This window comes from Tenrec ecaudatus, chromosome 7, assembly GCF_050624435.1.
Source record: "Tenrec ecaudatus isolate mTenEca1 chromosome 7, mTenEca1.hap1, whole genome shotgun sequence".
Lineage (NCBI taxonomy): Eukaryota > Metazoa > Chordata > Mammalia > Afrosoricida > Tenrecidae > Tenrec > Tenrec ecaudatus.
The window spans coordinates 153,471,580-153,497,228 of NC_134536.1; the positions used below are offsets into that span (position 1 = coordinate 153,471,580).

General features: G+C 43.5%; 1 protein-coding gene across 1 annotated transcript in view; it reads left to right on the plus strand.

Moving 5' to 3' along the window:
• SLC22A23 (solute carrier family 22 member 23) overlaps window positions 1-25,649 on the plus strand; it is a 284,246-nt gene that overhangs the window by 95,601 nt on the left and 162,996 nt on the right. The window lies entirely within an intron of this gene.

Below are 25,649 nucleotides of genomic sequence, written 5' to 3' on the forward strand. Positions count from 1 at the left end.
TGCTTAAGTGGCATAGAAGCCAGGATCCCAGTCCAGCTCATCCTTTATGTCAAAATCTGATGCCGGGAAAGCAGAGACTTAGCATAGGCCACATAGATAGTATCTGAGTCATGATCAGAACTCCTCTATTTGTCAGGTAGGAAATAAACAAAGCTGGAGGTGAAATTATGGTTTTCCAGGGATAATGGAGACTATCACCGAAGCAGTAGCAGCAGCAACAATTCCTTTATATAAAGTTTGTAAATATGTCTCAGGACTTGTAGGAGTAGGCTTGGGCTGCAGTTTCAACAGTGTTTTTAGTTTGTTGGTCCTGGGAGAATTGTCTAGGTTTCCCCGCCATTACTTGGTAGATCTTTGGCCATTAAGGTGTCGACCTCAAAGGGAACCAACCTGACAAAGGCAAGCCCAGCGGAGGGTTGGACTATCAGTCCAATGAGTGAGAAGTACCAAGTGTCTGATGTACTGGTAACATAGTAATCAGGGAGGAGTTGAGGACATGCAGGTATTAGCAAAAAGTGTGGACATGTGTGGCGGTCACCATTTCCTACTAAACAGATCAGCCTCAGATATCACACACCTTCGGACTTTTCGTGGATGTGTGTTGCTCCTTAGTGCAGTGGTTCTCAGCCTTCCTAATGCCACAACCCCGTAATACAGTTCCTTATGTTGTGGTTACCTCCGGCACCCCGGCCCCCCGCCAACCAAAATATTATTTTCTTTGTTACTTCATAACTGTAATTTTGCTACTGTTATGCATCGGGCGACCCCTCTGAAAAGGTCATTCGACACCCCCCCCCCAAAAAGGGGTCGCGACCCACAGCTTGAGAACTGCTGCCTTAGTGGATTCAGTCACAGGAGCTGAGTAACCAAAGCACCCTCAGCGGGGCCATGCTATTCAAATCCTGCTACACTTGTAGTAGCCATGAAGACTCGAAGAGACTTGCTATACATACTGGCTCTTGTGTTCTGTGTGGCAGAGACACTTTAGATTTTACTTCTCACGGAGAGCCCCTGACGTGTGCCTCCTGTCATCATGTCTTGGGTGCCTGGTGCCCTGCCCCAGCCATTCCCTTTGCAGTGCTGCTCTCTACTGCCTACAGCTCCTACCACATAGCTTCAGACTCCCTGCACCCCAAAAGGGTGGGACTTTATTTCTTGGCTATCTGGGATGGCCCCCTAGCCAGGTGCTGGAATGAGGGCCAAGAAAACATTACCTGCCCTCATGCTGCTAAACAGCAGTCAGCCCTCTAAGGCTCAGCTATAGCAGGGACCCCGGGGGCCCCGGGGTGAGAACAAAGGCCGTAAGAGCATCCTTGTTCCACCATTTCAGCATTACTCCCGCTGTTCTCCTTTCTGCATTCCCCCAGTTTTTAAAAGATCCTTTTATTGGGGGCTCTCATAACAATTATAACATCAATTGTATCAGGCATATTTGTACATATGTTGTCATCATTTTCTAAACATTTACTTTCTACTTGAGCCCTTGTTATCAGCTTCTCTTTTTTCTCTCCTTCCCCCACCCTCCCACCTTTGTGAACCCTTGATAAATTATAAATTTTTATTATTTTCATATCTTACACTGACTGCTGTCTCCCTTCACCCACATTTCTGTGGTTCGTCCCCCTGGGTGGTGGGTGTGTTATGTGTTGATCATTGTGATCTGTTCCCCCTTCCTCCTCTTCTCCTCCTTCCTTCCTCCCTAGCCTCCTGGTATTGCTACGCCCATTTCTTTTCCTGAGGGGTTTATCTGACCTGGATTCCATGTGTCCTGAGCTCTTATCTGTATCAGTGTGCATGTTCCAGTCTAGGCATCACTGAAGAGTAGGTCTAGGGTCATGCTAGTGGGGGGTGAGGCAGCCTCAGAGAACAACAGGAATATTGTGTGTTTCATCAGTGCTATACCGCACCCTGGTTGACTCGTCCCTTCTTGTGACCCTTCTGTGAGGAGATGTCCTATTGTCTACAAAAGGATTTGGGGTCTCTGCTCTGACCCCCCTCATTCTTAACAATATGTTTTGTTTGTTTGTTTTGGGTCTTCTGGTGGCTTGTTACCTGATCCCATCAACATTCTATGAACACACAGGCTGGTGTACATCTTCCATGTGGGCTTAGTTGCCTTCAAGACCTCAGATGCTATATCTTTTGATAGCTGGGCACCATCAACTTTCTTCACCAAGTGTGCTTATGCACCCATATGTCTTCAGCGATTGTGTCGGGAGGGTGGGCATCACAGAATGTCAGGTTGTTAGAACAAAGTGTTCTTGCATTGAGAAGTCCGTCCACTTGCTCAATGTACTGCAAAATAAATATAGGTACATAGACCAATACCTCTATTTTTAATGAATTGATATATTTACATATCTTCACACTACATATATTTATACCTCTATCCATAGCTTTGCTTCCTAGATCTTTCTTCTTTTTTCTTTAAGCTTCCTCCTGTCCTACCATCATGTTCACCTTTCTTCTGCCACGTAGTAATTCCTCTCAGCTAGGTTGCTGTTGCTCCAACACCCTCAGGATCTCTACATCCTCCTCATTGTTGATTTTAATACCCTAGTTGTTCCCCTGTCTATGGCATTGCTTGCTCACAGCTCCCTTCCACTCCCTTCACTGCCCCCCTACAAGCCCCTCCAGAAATCTGGTCTTGTTGCTTTCTCCCCAGCCTTGCTTCCCATGCCTATCTTATATAGGTAGGCAAAACAACAATAACAGAGACAAAAAAAAGAAAACAAAAGATCGAAGAAAAATAGAAACAAACAAAAAAATACAAATAAGCAAGTAAGAAACAGAAAAACATACGTAATTCCAGGTGGGTCCACTTACTTTTATGACTATGATCCCACCATTCCTAGGGGGGTCTGGGAACTGCCCTTCCTAGCCTGAAGTCTGTTTTGGGGGCTCCTCAGGGGCTTTGTACCTTTGCGTTGCTCCCATTACTGATCTGTTATGCTCCCTTCTTGATTCACCCCACTGGTGGGAGTGGGGTGGGGGGTGGGAATGTCTGTCCAGACTCACTCCCTGCCATGTGTCCCTAGTATATGTCTCCACCTGTTGTCAGCCCTACAGTCCTCTCTGTGCCTTAGCAGCTCCATGCATGGACACAGTACTCAGGACTTGGTGTACCAGTATGGGGCCTAGTCCCTCACTCTGTCTTTTTCCTTCTTGGTTTGCTTCCTTGTGGGCATGGCAAGCTAGCCCCTTTCCCCAACCTGTAGGTTTAGTGTTGTCCTCTGTAACACATACTTCTAGAGAGGGGGTCAGTTTCGCTCTGATTGGAGCTGGCCCTGTAGACCACCCTGTTCATGGGTTGCTCCGTGTGGTTACATTGCCCTCAAATCCTGCTACATTTGTAGTAGCCATGAAGACTCAAAGAGACTTGCTATACATACTGGCTCTTGTGTTCTGTGTGGCAGAGACACTTTAGATTTTACTTCTCACGGAGAGCCCCTGACGTGTGCCTCCTGTCATCATGTCTTGGGTGGCTGGTGCCCTGCCCCAGCTATTCCCTTTGCAGTGCTGCTCTCTACTGCCTACAGCTCCTACCACATAGCTTCAGACTCCCTGCACCCCAAAAGGGTGGGACTTTATTTCTTGGCTGTCTGGGATGGCCCCCTAGCCAGGTGCTGGAATGAGGGCCAAGAAAACATTACCTGCCCTCATGCTGCTAAACAGCAGTCAGCCCTCTAAGGCTCAGCTACAGCAGGGACCCCGGGGGCCCCGGGGTGAGAACAAAGGCTGTAAGAGCATCCTTGTTCCACCATTTCAGCATGCCATGGTGGGGTCTGCACTCACACTCCCGTTTCTGTGGAGACATAAACAATGCCCTCCCACTGAGTGGATTAGTGCCCTTGTCCCCCAATAATATCATCTCTCTCTCTCTTTCCTCCCTCCCCCCACCCTCCTTCTTCCCTCTCTTTGTGTTGGGATGACATGTACATCCTTGGGTTTGGTCTGTCCCCTACTCAATTGCCAGTACCTCAACCCATATAATGTGAGATAAGTGGCTTTTCTTCTATCCAGCAGTTCTCAAACTGTGGGTCGAGACCCTTTGTGGGTCAAACGACCCATTCACAGGGGTCATCTGACTCATAGCAGTAGCAAAATTACAGTTATGAACTAGCAACGAAAATAATTTTATGGCTGGGGGAGGGGTCACCACAACATGAGGAACTATATTAAAGGGTTGCAGCATTAGGAAGGTTGAGAACCACTGTTCTATACCTACTATGATGATTATACTTACCTCAGTGGACTAATGTGGTGGGGTCAGATCGGGCCAATCCAAACACTGAGTCTCCAATGTTGTCCCCTGTAGGGCCATGGGTCAGCAAGGGATGTCATGTCTTATAGTGGGGTCAGCCATATGGTCCAATCTGCATTGGCTGTTCTAAGCAGTGATATTGTCCTCCAGGCCTGGTGGTCAGGATGTGCTCCACTCTCTCTTCCTCCCCCTTCATTTGCTCCTGTGTTCTCTTATCAGACATGTCCCTCTCCCTGAGCTGCAGCTTCAGTGCTGTCCTCTAAAGTAAATTCTTCTGGGGGGAGGGGCGATTGTGCATGTAGTTGGGATTGGGGCCAGGCCCTCAGACCCCTCCACTGGCTCCCCGCTCCAGGCCGGCATGCTGCATTTACATCTTGGAGCACTGGATTGAAGTCTGGTGCCTCTTTCCCTGTGGAGATATAAGCAATACCCTCCCCGTGGGTGGGTTAGTGCCTTCTTCCCCTGCTACACATTTCTATTTTTCCCCTGCCTCTACCTTTTTAGTTGGCTACCATTTGTACCCCTGGATTTGGTCTGGCCCCTGCTATACTATCTGTTCCTCACCCCAGGAATGTTTATATAAAGTAGGTTTTTCCCTATGCCCCTTTTGCATTTTTTTAAGCTTACCTCAGTGGACTCATGTTGTACTTGTCCTTTTGCATTTGGCTTACTTCACTTAGCATAATTTCCTCCAGTTCTTCCGATGTGGTGATATGCTTCATTGTGGTCAGAATTTTCTAATCCACTCATCGATCAATGGAAATTTAGGTTGTTTCCATTTCTTTATGATTGTGAATTGTGCTGCAATAAACATTGGAGCTCAGATGACTGGTAGTGATGGATTTCTTACCTCTTTTGAGTACATGCTCAGTAGCGGGATTGCTGGGTCATAAGGTAACTCAATTTCCATTTGTTTTAAATATGGCTAGCTGGCTTTCCACAGGGCTGTGCATATCTCCATGACCACCAGCAGTGGAGGAGAGTTCCTATCTCGCCACATCCCCTCCAACATTTGTTGCTCCCTCATTTTCTAATATGGGCTATCGTCAAGGATACTTGAGGTATCTCATAGTTGTTTTAATTTGCATTTCTCTGATGGCTTATGATCGGGAGCATTTTCCCATATGTTTATTGGCCATTTGGGCTTCCTCCCTAGTGAAACTTCTGTTCAAGTCCTTTGCCCACCTCCTCAGGGGGTTAACTGTTTTCTTCTTTGTGTGGAGTAGGAGGGAATTTCTACATCCCTTTTATCCCCTCATGGTATATTTCACCCTTCTTCCTTGCCCTCATTTGAGCCCTTTTTCTCCACCTGAAACGCCCTTCGCCCTCTGTCTACTATTTGCATTTGTCATGGGGCCCAGTTAAGATCCCCCCTTTTGCATGATGTGCTTTTGTAGCTCCTCTTCCCACTTTCCCCGGCCTAAGCCCCCCGGGCGGGTCTCATCCTTCTGCCGACTTTATGCTGACTTTCCTTAGGATCAGCATCACTGTCCAGTCTTCTCGCTCCAGCATGACTGCAGCTGGATTTGTGTCCAAATGACCTAACATAGCAAAGTGCCCTTAATGGGTACTAAATAAGGAGGAGCCCAGCTGACGCTTACGTGTTGAGCCGCAAAGTTGAAAACCCTCCACTGCTGTGCAGGAGAAACATGAGGCTTTCTATACTCCCACCAAGAGTTCTAGTCTCAGAAACCCAGCGGCAGATCCACCCTGCCCTAGAGGGTGGCTCTATGGAATCGACTCAATGGCAGCGAGTTTGTGTTTTGGAAGATATTTGTAGACTAGGTGAATGAACCAAGGTGGGTGGGCAGTCATAGAAACGCAGGCAAAGAGTCAGTGCAGCTCTACCTCTGAGGCAGCAGTTCTGTAGGGAGAGTGTAGTTTGCTAAAGGACAGGTGTGAAAGAGAGACAGCATGGGCACAATGAGAGCTAGAGGTACAGCGGGAAGGGACAATATAGGAACCCTAATGTGGCTAAGAGTGTGGGCTTATGTGGAAACCAGAGATAATTCACTGTGCTCCATGATTTGCTCTTGACCTTGTTTGGCCAAGACACCTATCCCATAGCTAATGTGTCACTGCGGACGCCTAGCGACCCATTTAGACAAAGCAGGACTGTCCTATAGAGTTTCTAAGGCTGTATATCTTTCTGGAAGCAAACTGCCACAACCTTCTGTGCAGAGGCTGGTGGGTTTGAACTGGGGAGGTTTCAGTTACTAGCCAACCATTTAACCCCTGTGCCACCAGGGCTCCTAGTCAAGGCTCCACTGCCATGGAGTCAATTCAATTATGACTCCTAGTGGCCCTATATAGGATTGCAAAGCCTGTCAGTCGTGGCAGGAACAGTCATCCTCAGCTGTCTCCTAACAAGCGCCTGGTGGGTTGGAACCACTGTCCTTGTGTTTAGCAGTCCATTGCTTACCAGACAGCTCCACCAATTTCCCTTTGGCCAGGGCACAGCAATGATTGAAGGAATTGTTTAAATCAGACAATGAAACGAAGAGGAGGAAGCGGCAGGAACTTGCGGTTCCTCACTCTGGTGCCTCTGAAATGACTGCACAATATAACCTGTTCAGTCTGAAAGCAGATTTAGTAGAATATGCAGTATCCTTCTTCTGAGAAACTCAATGCAAAACACAAAGAAACATATATTGTTGTAGAATACTGAAAGCTGAAATATAGAAGAAACTTCCTACGGCATTCTGGAAATGAAACTGAACTATACATTGCACCATGTCGTTCTATTAAAATTCCCAAGGAACCCTGGTGTCATAGTGGGTTGGACTACTAACCACAAGGTCAGCAATTCAAAACCACCAGCTGTGCCTCAGCGTTCTACTCCTATAATGATTTACAGCCTTAGAAACCAACAGTTCTACTCTGTTCTATAAGGTTGCTATGAGTGAAATTAAAATTAGTAATTCACCAATTCAATTAGTAATTAAGTAGGTAAATTCAAGTAAAGCAAAGAGCCAGTGTTTTCCTTTAAGGGAAGTAATTTAATAAGAACAGAGACAGTTTATGGATGTTTTTATCTGCATCACTTCTCCGTTGAACCTAAAATTGGTATTTGTCAGCAATGACCCAGGGTGTGTATAGCGGCACACCAAACGCATTACCATTAAGTCTAGCAGTGATCTTAGAGGACTGAGTAAAGCTGTCCCATAGGGCTTCCCAGATTGTAAATATTTATGAAAGCAAACAGCCACATCTTTCTTTGCTGTCTGCACAAGAGCAGATAATTATCCAGAAGTGTTGCTTATCCTAACATAGTTTAATACCAGCCTTATATAATCAATACCAGCCTTTTTGTGTGTGAAGACTATCTTTGAATTCCCCCCCTAGATTTACTTCCTCCCACCAATATCAACACCAGAGTCTTTAAATACCCTCCCTAGAGAAAGGTTGAACACAGAGCTGTACGTTGCTGTAAATAGCCTGTGCCAGAGGACCGAGCACTTTCTCTTCACAACAGTTCCCACCGTCATACTTGTACCGCGAGTCTACCGGCTCACCTCAACTGATGGGCAGTGAGACTCAGTTTAGTGCTTACCACCTTATCCATGAACGGATACATCGGAAGCAATTAGTTTCTTGAGGTCTAGTAGCTAATATTCCATTTCAAAGCACAGTGTGCTTTGACTCAACCCTGAGATTCAGTCACACCCAACAGCCATTTTAAAAGCAATATTTTGACAGATGGCAATTACCATATAGACTCGTGTATAAGCTGAGTTTTTCAGCACAAAAAATGTGCTGAAAAACTGGGGCTTGGCTTATACACGGGTCAGTGGTACCCCAGGGAGGTGAAACATCTTGCCGGTGATTGCCATTCCTCCGCTGTGCATTCAAAGCTCCGCTGACACTGCAGGGCTTTGAATGTTTGTTTACTCACATCTAGCCAATCAGAGCCGCCCTATGACGTGGACGGCTCCAATTCGCAGAAGCATCTGTAGTGATTCACTTACGCCAGCAGCTGAACTGGTAAGGATGTGTCTGGGGCTGTGCTCCATCTCTCCCCTGGTCTCTGTGTTAATTCACATCCTGCACCCCCCACCCTAGGCTTATACTTGAGTCAATCAGTTTTTCTGGTTTCCCAGGTAAGAATTAGGTACCTCAGCTTATACTCGGGTCAGCTTATATTCGAGTATATACGGTAGCTTTGGCTCATCGTAAGACTATATTGGACATAGTAGAACTGCCCCTGTGGATTTGCAAGACTAAGTTTTTATGGGAGTAGAAAGTCTCATCTTTATCCTGAGGAGCAGCAGTGATTTCAAACTGCTGACTTACTGATTAGTAACCTACCCCTCCACCAGAACCTCAATAGGGTCACTATGAGTCAAAATGGAGTCAAGGCCAATGAATTTGAGTGTTTTTGAATTCGCTGGGAAGCTGTGAGTTCTGAAAATGTTTAATGAGTAGAGTGTATAAACCAACTATCAACTGACTCATTTCTCTTGGGTGTTTTCTCTTTCTTATCTTTTCTTTGTTTCAGCTTAACGTATAATCTTACTTCTTATAGTTCATAAGATTATGGTTTCAATCATTTTGTGGGACATAAAGGTTTTCTTTGGAGTTTGTTTGTAGATTTCCTTCCTCTTACCAACACCAACATCATTGCCCAGCTTCCTGTAGTCATTCTTCAGCTATCTTTAATACTTCTGCTACTGCTAATTACACACCAGATTCCACCAATCCTCTCCTCAGAAGTGATTCTTTAGCACCCCACTTGCCACATTAACTCCAACTCAAATGGATTAGGATTCTCAGAGGTGAAAGTGAGAAAGAGTGTCTGAAGATGCTGGTTAAATGTGTAGTTTGAGTCAGACAATGGAATGAAGAGAACAAAGCAGAGGCTGACCTCTCACTCCCGAGCACCCTCAACTCAGGTTGAGTAGCCTGGGATCTCGCCTGTCTCAGCAGCACATTTAGCATGAATGCTTCTTCCCATCCCAAGCCTTGTCTGTCTAGTACATGAGTTCACTGGCACCTCAGCTTGTTTGATCATTTTGTATTCAGTTTCATTTTTTACACATTCAACTTTTCTAGATTTATACTCCATGTATTCCATGTTCTGATTATTAATGAAAGTTTGCAGTTGTTTCTTCTCATTGTAACGGTGTCACGTCAATGGAGAAGGCCCCCAAAGCTTTATTCATCCATGTCATTAAGGTGGACTGTTCTTGGAAGGAGTCAGCTCCTCCCTGATTATATTTGAATGCCTTCCAACCTAAAGAGCTCATTTCTTGCACTATGTGAGACAAATATGCTGCTTTTCCTTGGCCAGTTTTTACAGAAGTAGACTGCCGCAACCCTATTCTTAGTCTGAAAGCTTTGCTGAAATCTGTTCGCCATGAGTGACCTTGCTGATACCAGCGGCATACATTTCGGCTTCACGGCAACAGGCAAGTCACCACAGTCCTACAAAGTGTTACCCAGGTGGTTATTGGCTTCTATGATGGACCGTAAGTTTCTAAGGGACAGATATCCTAGTATAGGTCCCCATGCCTTTAATAGATACTTGCTAAATGTTTGGAAAATATAGATGATCTGATGCCTGTATCCTCAGGTCTTTTGAGTCATCATGTGTATAGTAAACAGCTGCTCTATAGCGCTTCTTCATGCAACATATTTCAGAAGGACAGTGTTCTAAAATGAACTGGATAAAGATACCTGTATTGACAACCCCAGGGACACCCCAATATTTAGTGATCCTTGGGAATTACTCAGCATGGCTCAGATTTTTTTGAGATACAGAATAGAATTATTATCAAATGGAAAGATACAGGAATGACGTCTTAAGAAAATCAGAGGCAGGTTTACAAGAATCCTTCACCCATGAGATCACAGAAGACATGTTTCATTTCTCCAGCAGTGAGTTTCGTCAACACATTTAATATGTTGTATACTGGGAAACTTATCACTCCACACCTAAGCTATTTATTGGGGGCTCATCTTGTAGGCATTGTATACCAAGCATGTGCCAAAATTCTAGGCTCCCAGAAAGAAAGCAGGTGTCAGCAAAAACCACATAGTTTGTACAAACTCTTGAGGCACAATGAACCTCTCTTAGAAGTGGAACACCCCTCCACGCCCCGCAAGTCTTCCAAATACCCAGACACCAGCTGAGAGCCAGCCTTGCTTAACCAGCAGTGATTAATCAGGACTTTCTGAGGCCTGCTCTTGTGGACTCTATTCTCCACAAAGGCATAGAACTGAAGTTACAGAGGGGCAAAGTTTTGATTAATTGGGGTTTTACAGGGGAAAAAAGAAACTCTGTCAGTCAGGTGCCATTTATTTTTTTTTTAAATCATTCTATTGGGGGCTCATACAACTCTTTTTTTTAAACATTTTATTAGGGACTCATACAACTCTTATCACAATCCATACATACATCAATTGTATAAAGCACATCTGTACATTATTTGCCCTCATCATTTTCAAAGCCGTACAACTCTTATCACAATCCATGCATGCTTGAATTGTGTCAAGCACATTTGTACACTCGTTGCCCTCATCATTCTCAAAATATTTGCTCTCTACTTAGACCTTGGTATCAGCTCATTTCCCCCTCGCTCCCCACTCTTCCTTCCTTCATGAACCCTTGATAATTTATAAATTGTTGTTATTATGTCATGTCTTCCACTGTCTGATGTCCCCCTTCACCCACTTTTCTGTTGGCCATCCCCCAGAGAGGAGGTTATATGTAGATCCTTATAGTCGGTTCCCCCTATCTACCCCACCCTCTGATATCACCACTCGCAGCACTGGTCCTGAAGGGATCACTTGTCCTGGATTCCCTGTGTTCCCAGTTCCTATCTGTACCAATGTACATCCTCTGGTCTAGCCAGATTTGTAAGGTAGTTTTAGGATCATGATAGTGGGTGGGGAGGAAGCATCTAGGAACTAGAGGAAAGTTGTATGTTTCATCATTGCTACACTGCACCCTGACTGGCTCATCTCCCCACGACCCTTCTGCAAGGGGATGTCCAGTTGCCTAGAGATGGGCTTTGGGTCTCCACTCTGCACTCCCCCTCATTTACAATGATAGGGTTTTTTTTGTTCTTTGATATCTGATACCCGATCCCTTCTATACCTCGTGATCACACAGGCTGATATACTTCTTCCATATGGGCTTTGTTGCTTCTGAGCTAGATGGCCACTTGTTTATCTTCAAGCCGTTAAGACCTCAGATGCTATATCTTTTGATAGTTGGGCACCATCAGCATTCTGCATCACATTTGCTTATGCACCCATTTGTCTTCAGTGTCAGAAAGGTGTGCATCATGGAATGCCAATTTAATAGAACAAAGTGTTCTTGCATTGAGTATAAGTACTTTTGGTGTTGAAATAAAAATGAGGAGAAGGCTTGAGATCAAATTTTTTTTTAAATCACTATCGGGGACTCTACAGCTATTTTATTAATCCATACATCAATTATATCAAGCACATTTGTACATTTGTACATATGTTGCCATTTTTCAAAACACTTTCTACTTCAACCCCTCCCTCCCCCATCCTCCCACTCTTGTGACACCTTGATAAATTATTATTATTTTCATGTCTTACACCATCCTCTCTCTCCCTTCACCCACGGTTCTGTTGTTTGTTCCCCTTGTGTGTATGTGTGTGTGTCTGTGTGTTGGGGATGTTATAAATTGATCACTGCAATCAGTCCCCCCTTTCTCCCTCTTCTCCCAGCCCCCTCCCCCCACACCTTCCCATTACCCTCATGGTGTCACTACTCTCGTTATTGTTCCTGAGGGGTTTATCAGTCCTGGATTCCTTGTGCCAAGAGCTCTTATCTGTACCAGTATGCATGCTTCAGCCTAGCTGGATTTCTAAGGTAGAACTGGGCTCATGTAGTCAGGGGAGAGGAAACATTCAAGAACTGGAGGAATGTTGTGTCTTTCATCAGGGCTGTACTTTGGCTGGCTCGTCCCTTCCTTGTGGCCTTTCTGTGAGGGGATTTCCAATTGTCTACAGATGGACTTTGGGTCTCCACTCTGCCTGTCCCCCCAGTTCACATCGATATGATTGGTTGGGTCTTCTGATATTTGATATCTGATCCCGCAGACACATCGTGATCACATTGGCTGATGTGCTCATTCCATAGGGGTTTTGTTGCTTCCCTGCTAGATGACCACTTGTTTAACTTCAGGCCTTTAAGAACCCAGATACTGTATCTTCTAATAGCTGGGCACCATCAGCTTTCTTCACCACATTTTCTTATGCACCCATTTAACCTCTGCATTGAGATCAAACTTTTGAGATAAAAATCAGAATTTGACAAAGACTTTGGGCCTAGATTCTCTTCTAATTCTACCCTAAAGGCAGGTGAGCCTAATGATCAAATGTGTCTTCACCCCTCTGTGACTCCTGCAGTCTAAACAGTATCACAGCCAAGCTTCTTATGTTATGTATTGAATTGTATTACCAAAAAATTGTGTGGAATTCCTAACCCATGTACCTGTAAATATGGCTTTGTTTGCAAATAGGGCATTGATTTTATCCTGTTAATGAGCCCATACTAGTGTATGGTAGATCTAAAACCTATTTACTGCTAAGTGATGTCTTATAAAAAGGACAGACTGGACACAGGGATACATGCATAGGGGAAGAGACCTTCCACAACAGACCATCAGAAATCAACATGGCCCTGATTTGGACTTCTAGCCTCCATATTTGTGAGAAAATAATTTTTTGTTCTTTAAAGCAATATCTGTGATATATTTTATACAGCAGTAACTAGGATAGGGCATGAGGCATAAAGGGGAGTGTGGTCTCTCCGGGCATCCCAGCCAGCATGCCACAAAGATGCAGGCTTATCTCTGGATCCTGGGTCCTATACCAGTGCTTGCTGTGTTTATATGAGAAAACAAAGCTCATGGATAAGGAGCCTTTCCTGGCCTCCTAATATCCGGGTCTGTTCATCAACAGAGCTTTACCCTTAGCATCAACAATACAAGTCCTTCCTTGAATGGGATGAGAGTTCTAGTACAGCTGCCAGGAAATAGCTATGAATTCATATGTCAGCACTTCTGGTCACATTTTTTGCTATTGTTAAAAACCCTCATGTCCTGCTACCTCGTCCTGCGTCTACACCCTACTGTTGAAACCTCACAGGAGTGTGATTGACCCGCTTAGCGCATGCTCACTGGGACTATACAAACAGTTGTGATCTTGCCAGCTTATATTCAGATTTCCAACTGTCTGCCCGCTTCCAGGTATTCCCAAGGTGGGGTGTTCAGACGCTGGCCAGACAGCTTACTTAAAATCTCCACGTTGGTCCCCCAGTTTTTGAAGTGAGACAAGGGACTGTTCTTCAGTTGTCTCATCTGTAGATTAGAGATGCTAATTATACTCATCCTCCAAGATCGTTGTGAAGATTGAAGGAGACACCGTGTTTCTTAGAATCCAAGAACACACCCTGTGCACAAGCGCCTCACCTTCATTTTAGCCATTTGGGAATCATCGATAAAGGTCAATAAAAGGTCAAAGGCTAACTGGTAGTCTGAAGGTGTGTTCAATAAGGTGCAGCTTAAAATCAGCGCAGCTTAGGTTAGATGAGATGCTGTGAAAACGCAACACTTAACAACCATGCTGGGGGGAAAATAAATGTCCAGTAAAGCTTAGCTGCTTTATTGTTAGTATCGGCACTGGTGTTATATCAAACCATCTCCTGAAAGGAGATTAGTTAACAACATACTTATTTGGTAGACTCAGCTGTTTCATTATTTAGTTCTCACTCCAGTTGGGCAACTTCCTTCGGGGACAGACCTGACTGTTCACCCCAGGGACTTGCTACCTGCAGCCACAGGCCAGAACTGGCCACTTGTGTGTTTCATATGGGCCACAGGCTGAGAATGGTTTCTACATTTTCAAAGGGTTGGAAACAACAAAAGAAGAAGAATATTGTGTGACACATGAAAATTATATGAAATTCAAATGTTGGGTTCTCAAAGGTTTCATGCAACCTAGTCATGTCCATTCATGTACCTTTCATCCGTGCCTGCTTCTCTGTGACAAGGGCAGAGTTGAATGGTTACCACAGAGACCCTCTGGCCCACAAATCCTGAAATATTTGCTATTTGACCTCCCATGTAGTGTTTGCGTCCCACTGGCCAGACTTGTGCCCCTTCTTGTTGAAAGCGTATCTCATCTGTCTTCTTCCTTATACACATGGTTGTGGGGGGAGGTTAGATGCTCACAGGCTCACAGGCATCCTCCCTGAGACTGCAGTGGACCCCACTCCCTGCTCTTAAGGACAATGGATGCCTGCAGTCATCTATTTGGTTCCAGTAGGTGGGGTTTACACCCTACTGATAATGGTTTCTATGGAGATCCAGAAAACAGGTCAAAGTTAAGCTGTCATCCCAAATCTAGGATCCGCCCACCTTGTCACATGTATACCCCTAATCCCTCCTCTTCCTATTGCGTATATTTTCTCTAGACCACCCCCTGTCATTACTGTATTACCTATAGCACAGCCCCTTCCTGTGATGTGTGTCCTCACCGGTAATTAGGGGGCTTGCATGTTCCCAGAGAAGATTAAAAGCCTGGGCTAGCATTAAAATCTCTCTCTCCCTCCACATGGACCACCAAAACTAACTCTCTCCAAAGTGCGTTTAAAAACAAATCCGTTTGTGTTGGAGTATGCCTTGGAGAGTACATGAAATCATTGCTGAAGGATAAAGCCACATTCCCGTGAGCAGCTGAATGGGAAAACCAGTCTCTGGTAGAAAGTGTTTGGAGAAAACTGCATGCTGAAGTCCTCACCTGTCAGTTCTCACAGGTGTGTGCTGCTGTGAGACCAGTGCACCAACAGGGGCTATTAGGCTCTTGGGAAAACCACAAAGATGGGATCCAGTTGCTCTGAATTCTCAGGAGTTCAGTTGAACTATTGGAATGAAATTACAGCTGACAGTTCACCATCAAGGAAGGCACGCTTGGGTTAGTGTGGGGTCTAGAATCAGCATCTAATCTGAGTAAGGAGTGGGACACCCAGATCGTCCCATGGAGTCGGGTAGGAGAATTGAACTGAAAGGAGATTGATGTTGGCTGCTCCAGAAGACCTGGCAGAAACCTAAGTACCAGTAGCTATGGCAGCGTGGGACTAGCCCATCACTGTCCATGGGCCCATTGGTCCTGTGAGCTGCGTTGAATACTGCATCTTCTTCCCCTGGAGCTGTCTAAAGTTAAATCATTGCCCCTCCTCCAAAAATATATGCTTTAAAAGGATTTTCTACCTTACTAGCCAACTTTGGTTTGGAAAAACATTTATGGAAGAAAATTCCCATCTGAAGCATTTTTAAAATGGGATTTTATATTCGTTAAAGTTCTGCTGAGATACTTTAGCCCATTCTTTAACCTTCCTCTTGGTTCATTTTCTTATATTTACCTCTCTCTTAAAAATGTGGTGCTCAGACCAGTATGATTAATGATTAGCGTGTATTGAGGTTTTTGTTAGGTTTCTTTTTTCCTCTCATGGACGCTTATCTATATATTATGGGAAATATTTATAAGAGAGGAAGTATATTTAAGATAAATGGAAAAGCATTTCTGCTATGAAAAAATATTGTTTTAACACAAACACACACTTTAGGTTTGAAGAATTTTATCAATTTTTGAGTTAATATGCTTGTTGAGCAACTCCACCAATCCCAAACTCCTTGCCATCAAGCCAACTCATAGTGACCTTGCATAAGATTTCTGAGACTGTAAATCTTATGAGAGCAGATGCTTAATCTTTTCCCATGGAGTGCTGGTAGCTTTGGACCCTCATCCTTGTTAGCATCCCAGCACTTCTCCCACCGTGCTACCAGAGATGCTTATGGGTACTCTATGGTCTCCAGTATATGGCTTCCAATTGAGAACCTAAACATGCGTTCATCTATAGTTTCTAAGAGGAAAGTTACATATGGACTTCAGAATTGTACGTGTGAAAGGGACACTGCCTGGACATGGGTTAGAGGATAATCACAGGGAGTGATGGTGAGTTTTAGAATGTTGAGGCTAAAAGAAATTTCTTTTAATTAAAAAATGTTAAAAGAAAGAATGTTAAGGCTTTCTCCGTGGTGTATCATTATTTTCCGCTGCCCCCCCCCATCATAATCCCTCTATCCTTAAAGTTCCTGGGGGATACAAGCAGTTTTAAATCAACTATTAATGGAAAAGTTGGTGGTTCCAGTCCACGCAGCTATGCTTTGGAAGCAATCTGTTTTCATTACGATTATAGCCCAGAAGAAAGACCACATGGAACGAATAACACATGGGACTGCCATGAGTCACAGTCAGCTTAGCACCACTTGTTCAGGGTTGTTTGGATTTTGTTTTAAAATTTTTAGGGGTCCTGGCTAGTCGAACACAAGGATGTCTACCAGTTAGTTTACATAAGTTCGTGTTTGTTCAAGAATGGTCTCAGCTGTCTTTAGAAGAAGTGTTTGCAGGAGATTTGGAAGAATTATTAGCTAAGATAAATTATTCTTGGGAATATTAGGAAGAGAAAAAAGTCGTTTCTTAAAAAAAAAAAAACAACAGTAGATCTCACACTAAGTGACAGAATTTTAAGTTAAAAATAGAGGCGTCTCTGGGAAAGACCATAGGATTTCAATGAGTTTGTCACTGCAGCAATGCTGGCGTGTCAGGATGTGCAGCTCAGAGGCATGCTAGCATGGCTGCGCCATATCCACAGCATCTTTCCAGCAGGGTTAAGTCCAAACCGAATCGAGCATTGCCGCCTAACCCTCTGGATCTGACCTTACGAGCATGAGGCACCTTAGACATAGGAAATTACTACCTAACTATATTTGCAATCTCTTCCCCACATGGTATTTCAACTTGCTCCATTCTTTTGGGATCCTTTTGCATAACTTGCTGCATCGGACAATTTGTTTTTGCATCTCTGAAACCTTACACATTATCTTACATTGTACGTCGTTTAATTAGTTTTCCGCGTTTAATCTCTCTGACCCACTTAATGTTGAAATCTGCCCAATATGACAAAAGGAAAGCTCCCTTTAAGGCAGTGCTTTAAGGCAGTCCTTTAAGGCAGTACTTTAAGGCGGTCCTTTAAGGCAGTACTTTAAGGCAGTCTTCTGGGGTCAGAGACCCTTTTGAGAATTGGATGAATGTTGTAGGGTTCTCCCCTCCAAAAAAAAAAATTCACAGAGCAAAGGAATGGAGAGAATTTTATGTAAAATAGCAAGACTTCTTAGATAGCCTTGGATATATCTCTGGATACCAGGATGAAGAGCTCTGTTCTAAAGCATTTCTTTTCCCAACATGCCTATCAAGAAAAGTTAAGGGATTTGTTCTATTCGCTACTAAGAGATATGTTTTAAATCCATGCCACACGGTTTGCCTTCCGTTTTAGAAGTTGTAATCCACCCGTGGACCTTTCCGAAGAAAAGCCTAGGGATTTACGTTCAGAAATTCAACCATTGCAATCTATGGAGCTGACTTCCTTTCTGGCACACATGGGGACAGTATGGGTGAGGATCAACTCAACAGCAACTGGATTCTTGTAAGCAAAACTGGAAGTCATCGTTACTGATTTCCGTTCCAGTTGAAGTCATTGGTACAGGGTGGTGGCATGGAGGGGGTAGGGGTGGGGGTGCTCTAATACCTTTTTCACTTGATATGGCCAGTTTTTAACAAATAGGACTCCTTCAACATAGCGGCCATTGGAATATCGTACCTAAGTTTGGGTTTAAGCCCTTCCCTCCCCACTGCCTCTTATCAACTGTGTAACTTCGGACTCTCCAGCTTCTCTCTGTGAGCTTCAATCTCCCCATCTGGGAAATGTTGGGATGATGCTTACTTTTCAGGATTGTTATGAGCTTATATAGAAAAGCCACTGGCCATGTGACAGGTACATGTTCAGCTCTTGCTAAGCTTCACTCCTTCTCTCACCCTTTCTCTGAGACCAAGTGGTCGCTCATTGCTGATTGTAGGTGCTGCATGCATGTGTTGAATTCAAGGGTCAGAGTGAGGCAACAGGTGACCGCTCCACCGAGCCAGCGGTTAAGAGGTGGTCTACCCAAAATATTCTTTCAGTGATCATCCCGCTCACTGCTCCCAAGTAAGCACCAGTCTGACCCTCCCTGGATTGGTTTCTGGACTGCTTCAGATTCAGAAATGTGTTTTAACTTTGTGGAGGCCATGAAGCCAATGCTTGTGATCCCTAGAAAGTCTTCACAGAGGCATATCTGACACGGAGGCATATTTACAAACAGTTGGGCCTCTGGCAAGCACTGAAATCATGCACTTGCCCAAACATCTGACTCTCGTTTTTTAAATAATTTTACCATAGTATCACCTCAAAAACACAAATCTTTCAGTTAACCAGAATTTTCTTATTTATTACATTATAGTACTTTATGAAAATTAATAACTGTTACATCTCTGCTTTCCCTGTACCTCCTTTGCTTCCGCTAATAAAAACAAGCCTATGACATACTCAAAGTCTCTTCCAACACTCAGTAGAACATTCAAGGACCCCTTTCCAGTCATACTTCTCACATGATCGCCTATTTGTACTGCCTGGTCACTTCCTGACACTTTTCTAAGCTCCAGTCTGATCTTGATGCCCTCCTATGTGACCTAGTTGCCTGTATAGCTGTGGTACACCTTCTTGTTGTTTTTATTGCCCTTCTCCTGGATATTACTGTATATATAGTTTTTAACAGTTTTGTTGACATGTAATTCACATAAACTACAATCTACTGTTTAAATACATTAAGGAGAATTATACGTTCATAGCTTCATTCAGTTTCAGAAACTTACTTCATTCTTGTATCCATTATTAGCTCCCCATTTCCCCTCAACCTCCTTTGTCTTAACCCTAAGAAACTATTTAATATAGTTGTTATCTCTATAGACTTATGTATGCTGAGCTTCCTATAAAGAAAATAATTCAAGTCAAAGGAAACAAAAACCCCAGCAATGGCAACATAATAAAATTCATAAGAATCTCAATCCAAATGATAGCAGAATATAATCAAAACTAGAACAAATTGAACATGGGTTAAGAGCACTGGAGACAGAGTATGGGATTTGTGACCTAGCTGACCCCAACACCCCGAGGCAAAACACTAAAGGCATGCACAGAACAGCAAGGGGAGCAGAGCAAGGAAGTCCTGAGGGAATACCAAAAATAGACTGTGGGGCCGGGGCTTGGCACCCCATCAGACCCAACCTGAAAACATTCCTAAAAGTCAACAAATAGACCTTGAGCTATTTATAGGCTTTTATTTTTTGTTTGTTTTTATTTTGTTTATGATTGTTTTTGTTGTTATTGTTTTGTTTTTCTGGGTCACTTTGTGTGACTCTGTCTTGTTTTTATGTGCATATTATTATTTCTGGAGGTCTATATAGATAAGATAGGCTAGATAAATAATGGGGAGAAGAAAACAGTGGACCAGTGGTTCCTGGGGAACAAGGAAAAGGGGGGAGGTGGGGGAAAGGAAATTATGTACACCAACCCAGGGACAAGGGAACAACAAGTGATTCAAAACCAGTGGCAAGAAGGGTGTAGGAGGCCTGGTAGGGGTTGATCAAGGCGATGTAACCAAGAGGAATTACTGAAACCCAAATGAAGGCTGAGCATGATAGTGGGACAAGAGGGAAGTCAAAGGAAATAGAGGAAAGAGCTAGGAGGCAAAGGGCATTTATAGAGGTCTAAATAAAGACATGTACATGTAAATATATTTATATATGAGGATGGGGAAATAGATCTATGTGCATATATTTATGGGTTTAGTATTAAGGTAGCAGAAGTACACTGGGCCTTCACTCAAGTACTCCCTCCATGCAAGAATACTTTGTTCTATTAAATTAGCATTCCATGATGCTCACCTTCCTGATAATGATTACTGAAGACAAATGTGTGCATAAGCAAGTGTGGTGAAGAAAGCTGATGGTGCCTGGCTACCAAAAGATATAGCATCCAGGGTCTTAACGGCTTGAAAGTAAACAAGTGGCCATCCAGCTCAGAAGCAACAAAGCCCACCTGGAAGAAGCACACTGGCCTGTGTGACCACAAGATATAGAAGGGATCATGTATCAAACATCAAAGAACAAAAAATCATATCATTGTGTTCTCACCTTATCCATACAAACACTGAAGACAAATGTGTGCATAAGAAAGTGTGGTGAAGAATTCTGATGGTACCCATCTGTCGAGAGATATAGCATCTGGCATCTTAAAGACTTGAAGGTAAATAAGCAGCCATCTAACCCAGAAGCAACAAAGCCCACCTGGAAGAAGCATACCTGCCTGTGTGATCACGAAGTGTCGAAGGGATCAATATCAGGCATCAAAGGACAAAAAAATCATATCATTGTGAAAAGGGGGAGGACAGATTGGGGACCCAAAACACATCATAGGCTACTGGATATCCCTTTGCAGAAGGGTCGTGGGGAGGAGATGAGCCAGTCAAAGTGCTATGTGGCATCGATGAGACACACAACTTTCCTCTAGTTCTTTAGTGCTTCCTCTCCCCGCACCACTATCATGATCCCAATTCTACCTTACAAATCTAGCTAGAGGATGTACACTGGTACAGATAGGAACTGGAAACACAGGGAATCCAGGGCAGATGATCCCTTCAGGGCCAGTGGTGAGAGTAGCGATACCAGGAGGGTGGAGGGAAGGTGGGGTAGAAAGGGGCAACCGATTGCAAGGATCTACATATAACCTCCTCCCTGGGGTATGGGCAACAGAAAAGTGTGTGAAGGGAGATATTGGTCAGTGTAAGATAGGACATAATAATAATAATTTATAAATTATCAAAGGTTCATGAGGGAGGGGGAAACAGAGGGAGGAGGAAAATGAAGAGCTGATACCAAGGGCTCAAGTAGAAAGCAAATGTTTTGAGAATGATGAGGGTAACCAAACCAATGTACAAATATGCACAATAGATGTATATGTGGAGTGTGATAGAGTTGTAGGAGCCCCAATAAAATGATTTAAAAAAATAAATGGGTTAAAAGAAACAAACACAAATGATACAGTTTTAGCTATTTATCTATATCAACAGTAATGCATATTTTGATATGCTGTATCTGGGGGTAAAAATTCAAATCCTTGGTCAGTGGACCCAGGAAGTTTTGTGGAGACAGTCCATGTGGGATCTCTGTAAATAGATATAGAGCTTTCGCTGTGATCCATAGCCTTCTGCAAGCTACGGCCTCAGAATTCAAGCTCTGATATAGTCTCTTCTTCACATCCTGGATTTGATTGTTAATAATTCTTTAAGTACAATGGTTGGTGTGCTTCTTCTCTGCAGAGAGAGCTGTCACCTCACTTAGATGACGGCTTATTTTCAGAGACACCTTTAAGGTCCCAAACACTATTCTTTCTTCACCACATTTTGCTATAACATTCATATTTTCAGCGATCTCTTCATGCAAGCCATCATCATAAGAACTAACTGTTCTTAAAATAGGGCTTACAACTAAGTACAAGCTCAAAATCCATTAAAATATTTATGGGTTATGTATCCCCGGTCTACTTTAGAGACAGCATTGTCATTTTATTGGGAACTATTATAAATAGTCCTTCAGTTCTTGAGGATAGTCTACATTCTAAAAATGGTTCAGCCAAGACCAATTCTGTTAGTTTAGTGACTTTGTATATTCCTTCCATTTTCCCCTGACATTTTCTCTTGATACCTGTCCATCAGGTCACAGCCAGATGATGCCTCCTTGGGGTGTGGCCTTCTTATAGCCAGGGGAAACTATTAACTTCTCTTTCTACCACTTTGCCTTCTTCTTCAATGGGACTTCACTGGGCCTCTGCCTTTGGGGGCACCTCCTGGGGGGCCACCCGACCCTGAATGCTGTCATCACTTTGCCATGCTTCTTCCAACCTTGGATCCATGAGACTCTGCATTCCCCCAGGCAGTGATTATCCTGCTTAACCATTTTGCATCCCCAGCATATGGCTATGTGACTCTGAAGAGGGATTTATGGACTAGTATTGGACTTGAGTTGGACTGAGCTCAGATGATTTCTTGACAACTAATTACTTTTTGATATAAAGCTCTTTCTCATACACAGATGAGTCTCATTGGATCCAGCCTACCATACTCACCAACAGAAATGACATTCTCTGAGACTGACATATCCTACCCCACCTCTGGACTTGAATTTCCATTAAGCTTCAGTGACCATCCTTGTAGGAGTGTCTATTGATTTGAGATGAGTGTGTAGCAATGCTATATGGCAGGAACTGGTTGGTCTTCTCCTTTTACCCACAACATAAGAAACTGATCCCAGCTGAGGTGATGCCAACACTGAAGAAGTGGTTTTCAAGATATACAAGTAACAGGGTGATATGCAGATCATGAGCATTAGGCAGGCATACCACCTGCAGAGATTGGATTCCAAGTTTACATGCCCTAAGAATAGACATGGTTATTTATCTGGGTAGTGTCCCATATCATTCTCAGGCTTTCTTCAGATTCTTTTGCTTTTTTGTTGTTGTTGTTTTTGTTTATGTCTCTCATTAGTTGTAGTCTGAGTAGTTGTCTTCATGCCCATTGCTTTGATTTTCCTTGTCTTCCATTCTGTTACTCAGGTCTTTAGCTGAGTAATCTGATTCTATTATTTTCTTGTTTATCTTCTGGTGTTCCTTCTGGTGTTGAATTTCAGGCTTTTCCAGTTCCCTCCATTGTTCTCAGAAGTATTCCCCGCACTTCTTAAAAGTACCTAAACACCATTCTTCTGAATTCTATTTCTGGTATTTCTAGAGTCTCTTTTACAGAGTACTTCATTTGGATTAGGTGATTTTTAGTTGTTCATGCTTGTTTTCATTGAGTTTTGTTTGTTTGTTTACTGTAGTTGACTACTGTCGTATTGTGGTGTAACTATTATTGGTGGGTGGGCTTCTGGATCAGGTAAATGTAAGTGAATTTGTTAAGTGGTGCAAGAAATGCTTAATAAGAGCCAGATAACATATCGTGGGGAAAATGGAGAAAGGGGGATTGAGATAGGTTAGTAGGGAGTGTGGGAAGTGAGAACACACAGAGAAAATAATATTAATAGGTCAGATGAATGGACTAAGAAGTTGTTTTAAAAGGGGGAAATGTACCATAAGTTGGTAAAAATTATTAGCATTTGTGAATATATGATTCATAAGGAAAAGGAGAGAGAACAGAATGATGGTGGCTGGGGCAGGAAAAAGGTATGAGCAAATAATAATACCTAAAGCCAAGGGTGTGTGTGTGTGTGTGTGTGTGTGTGTGTGTGTGTGTGTGTGTGTGTGTGTGTGTTTGTGTGTGTGTGTGTATTTAGAAGAAGAAGTAGAATAAAGAAGAGGAGAATAAAAGGGGAAGGAGAAAACAAGAAGCAGAGAAGAATAAAGAAAAAAATAAGAAAATGGAAGCATAAAGAAGCAGTGAAGAGGGGAAAAAGGGGTGAGCATGGCTTGGGAGTGTATACGGAGTTCTGTTGTTAGGGCAGAGTGAAGCTATCATGTTTGTGTCCTCAGGGAGCAGAAAAAAGAAAATTGTTTAGGTAGGTATGCCCAATCTGTGGTGGTGTAATGTGTGCATATATGTCCACAATGGAGGTGCACATGTCTACAGTGGGTTACAGCTGCCTGAGAGGTGAAAATAAAGAGGTAAAAAAATGTGGTTTTGGTGAAGCTTTGGTAGTGGTGATATATGTTTATATACATCATTTGGAATGGGGGCAAGGCCAGATTGTGTTCGCGGAGGGGGGCTGCCAGAGGATTGGAAGAAAGAAGCAAAATAAGAAATATTTTTAAAGGGGGAAGGGAAACATAGCTTGGAGGGGTGTCCCAAACCGGGTGGTAAGGATGTCTGCACCAAGCGGCATCCATGCAGGGTCACTGGAGGTGGTAGAGGTAAGAGGTGAGTGAGACTTGGGGTGTTTAGGCAAGGACGGGAGGAAGCCTCTGGGCACTGTTTAGAGGTGAATTTGTACAGGAGACGGGGAGTGCACAGTAGCGATCCAGGCTGCCGATCAGTGTTTAAAGGGAGTCAGTGACAGCTAGCAGGAGTTTCTAATCTTCATATGGGTACCTGCACTGCCTCTCGGTACCCACAAACGCCAACTTTAACAAACTTTGGTGTGCTTTACTTACAACTTTTTTTTTAATGACTTGTAGGGAGCACAGGACTTCCCTCTTGCTGGGATTTCTCTGGTAATTATTGAGGAGATCTTTCTGTGCCTGGTAACCATGTCCTGTGTATGTATTTTTAAAGATGGGGATGGATGAGAACCATTTTTGCCTTAAGAGCCTGAAAATCTGAGTTCTGGTTTACTTCAGAGTACTCATGCTTGGGGTCTTAGTCTAGTAATTTGGAATAGTACTTGACTTTGCCATACCCAGCCATGTCTATTAAATTGGATAAAGGTATGAGATTATGAGACCCTATGTAAATGTTGTACCGCTTGTCTGTCAATTTGCTGGACTGTGGTGGCTTGTGTGTCACTGTCTTGCTGGAGCCAAGTCACTGGTATTTCAAATGCCAACAGTCACCCAAAGCAAACAAGTTTCAATGGCGTTCAAGACTAAGAACAGACTCCGTAGAAGGATTTGGCTGCACACATCAGAGGAAGTAACCACTGAAAACCTAATGCATAGCTTCAAAATATTGTCCGCCCCTGGAGGCCTAATGAATTGAAGCAGAACATTGTCAAAGATAGTGCCAGAGAATGGGCCCACCAGGTCGGAGGTACTCAGAATGTGACTGAGGAGGAATTGCTTTCTCACAGTAGAGTCAACCATGGTGGCATGAGTAGGGCAAAGCCTGTGGGAGTGGAGTGGTCCAGATCTTCATTTGTTGAAGGTGAGAAAAAACAGTTGCAAGAGCTAATCATTGGAACACAGAATGCACAAAGTATGAATCTATGAAAACTGGAAGTCATCAAAAATGAAATGGAAGGCATAAAGTTCAATATCATAAGCATTAGTGAGCTGAAATGAACTATTATTGGCCATTTTGATTTAGAACGTCATCGATTTTCTATGCCAGAATGATAACACAAACAATGATATATCATGAAAAAGGACATCCCCCCACCATACACACTACTATCATGATCCCAATTCTACCTTGCAAGTCTGGCTAGACCAGAGGAAGTACACTGGTACAGACAGCAACTGGAAACACAGGGCGTCCAGGACAGATAAACCCTTCAGGACCAGTGAGAGTAGTGATACGGGGAGAGTCAGGGGAAGGTGGGGGGAAAAGGGGAAACAACTATAAGGATCTACATATAACCCCTCCTAGGGGGGTGGACAAAAGAAAAGTGGCTGAAGGGAGACATCTGACAGTATAAAATGTGTAATAATAATTTATAAATTATCAAGGGTTCATAAGGGAGGCAGGGGGCAGGGATGGTGGAA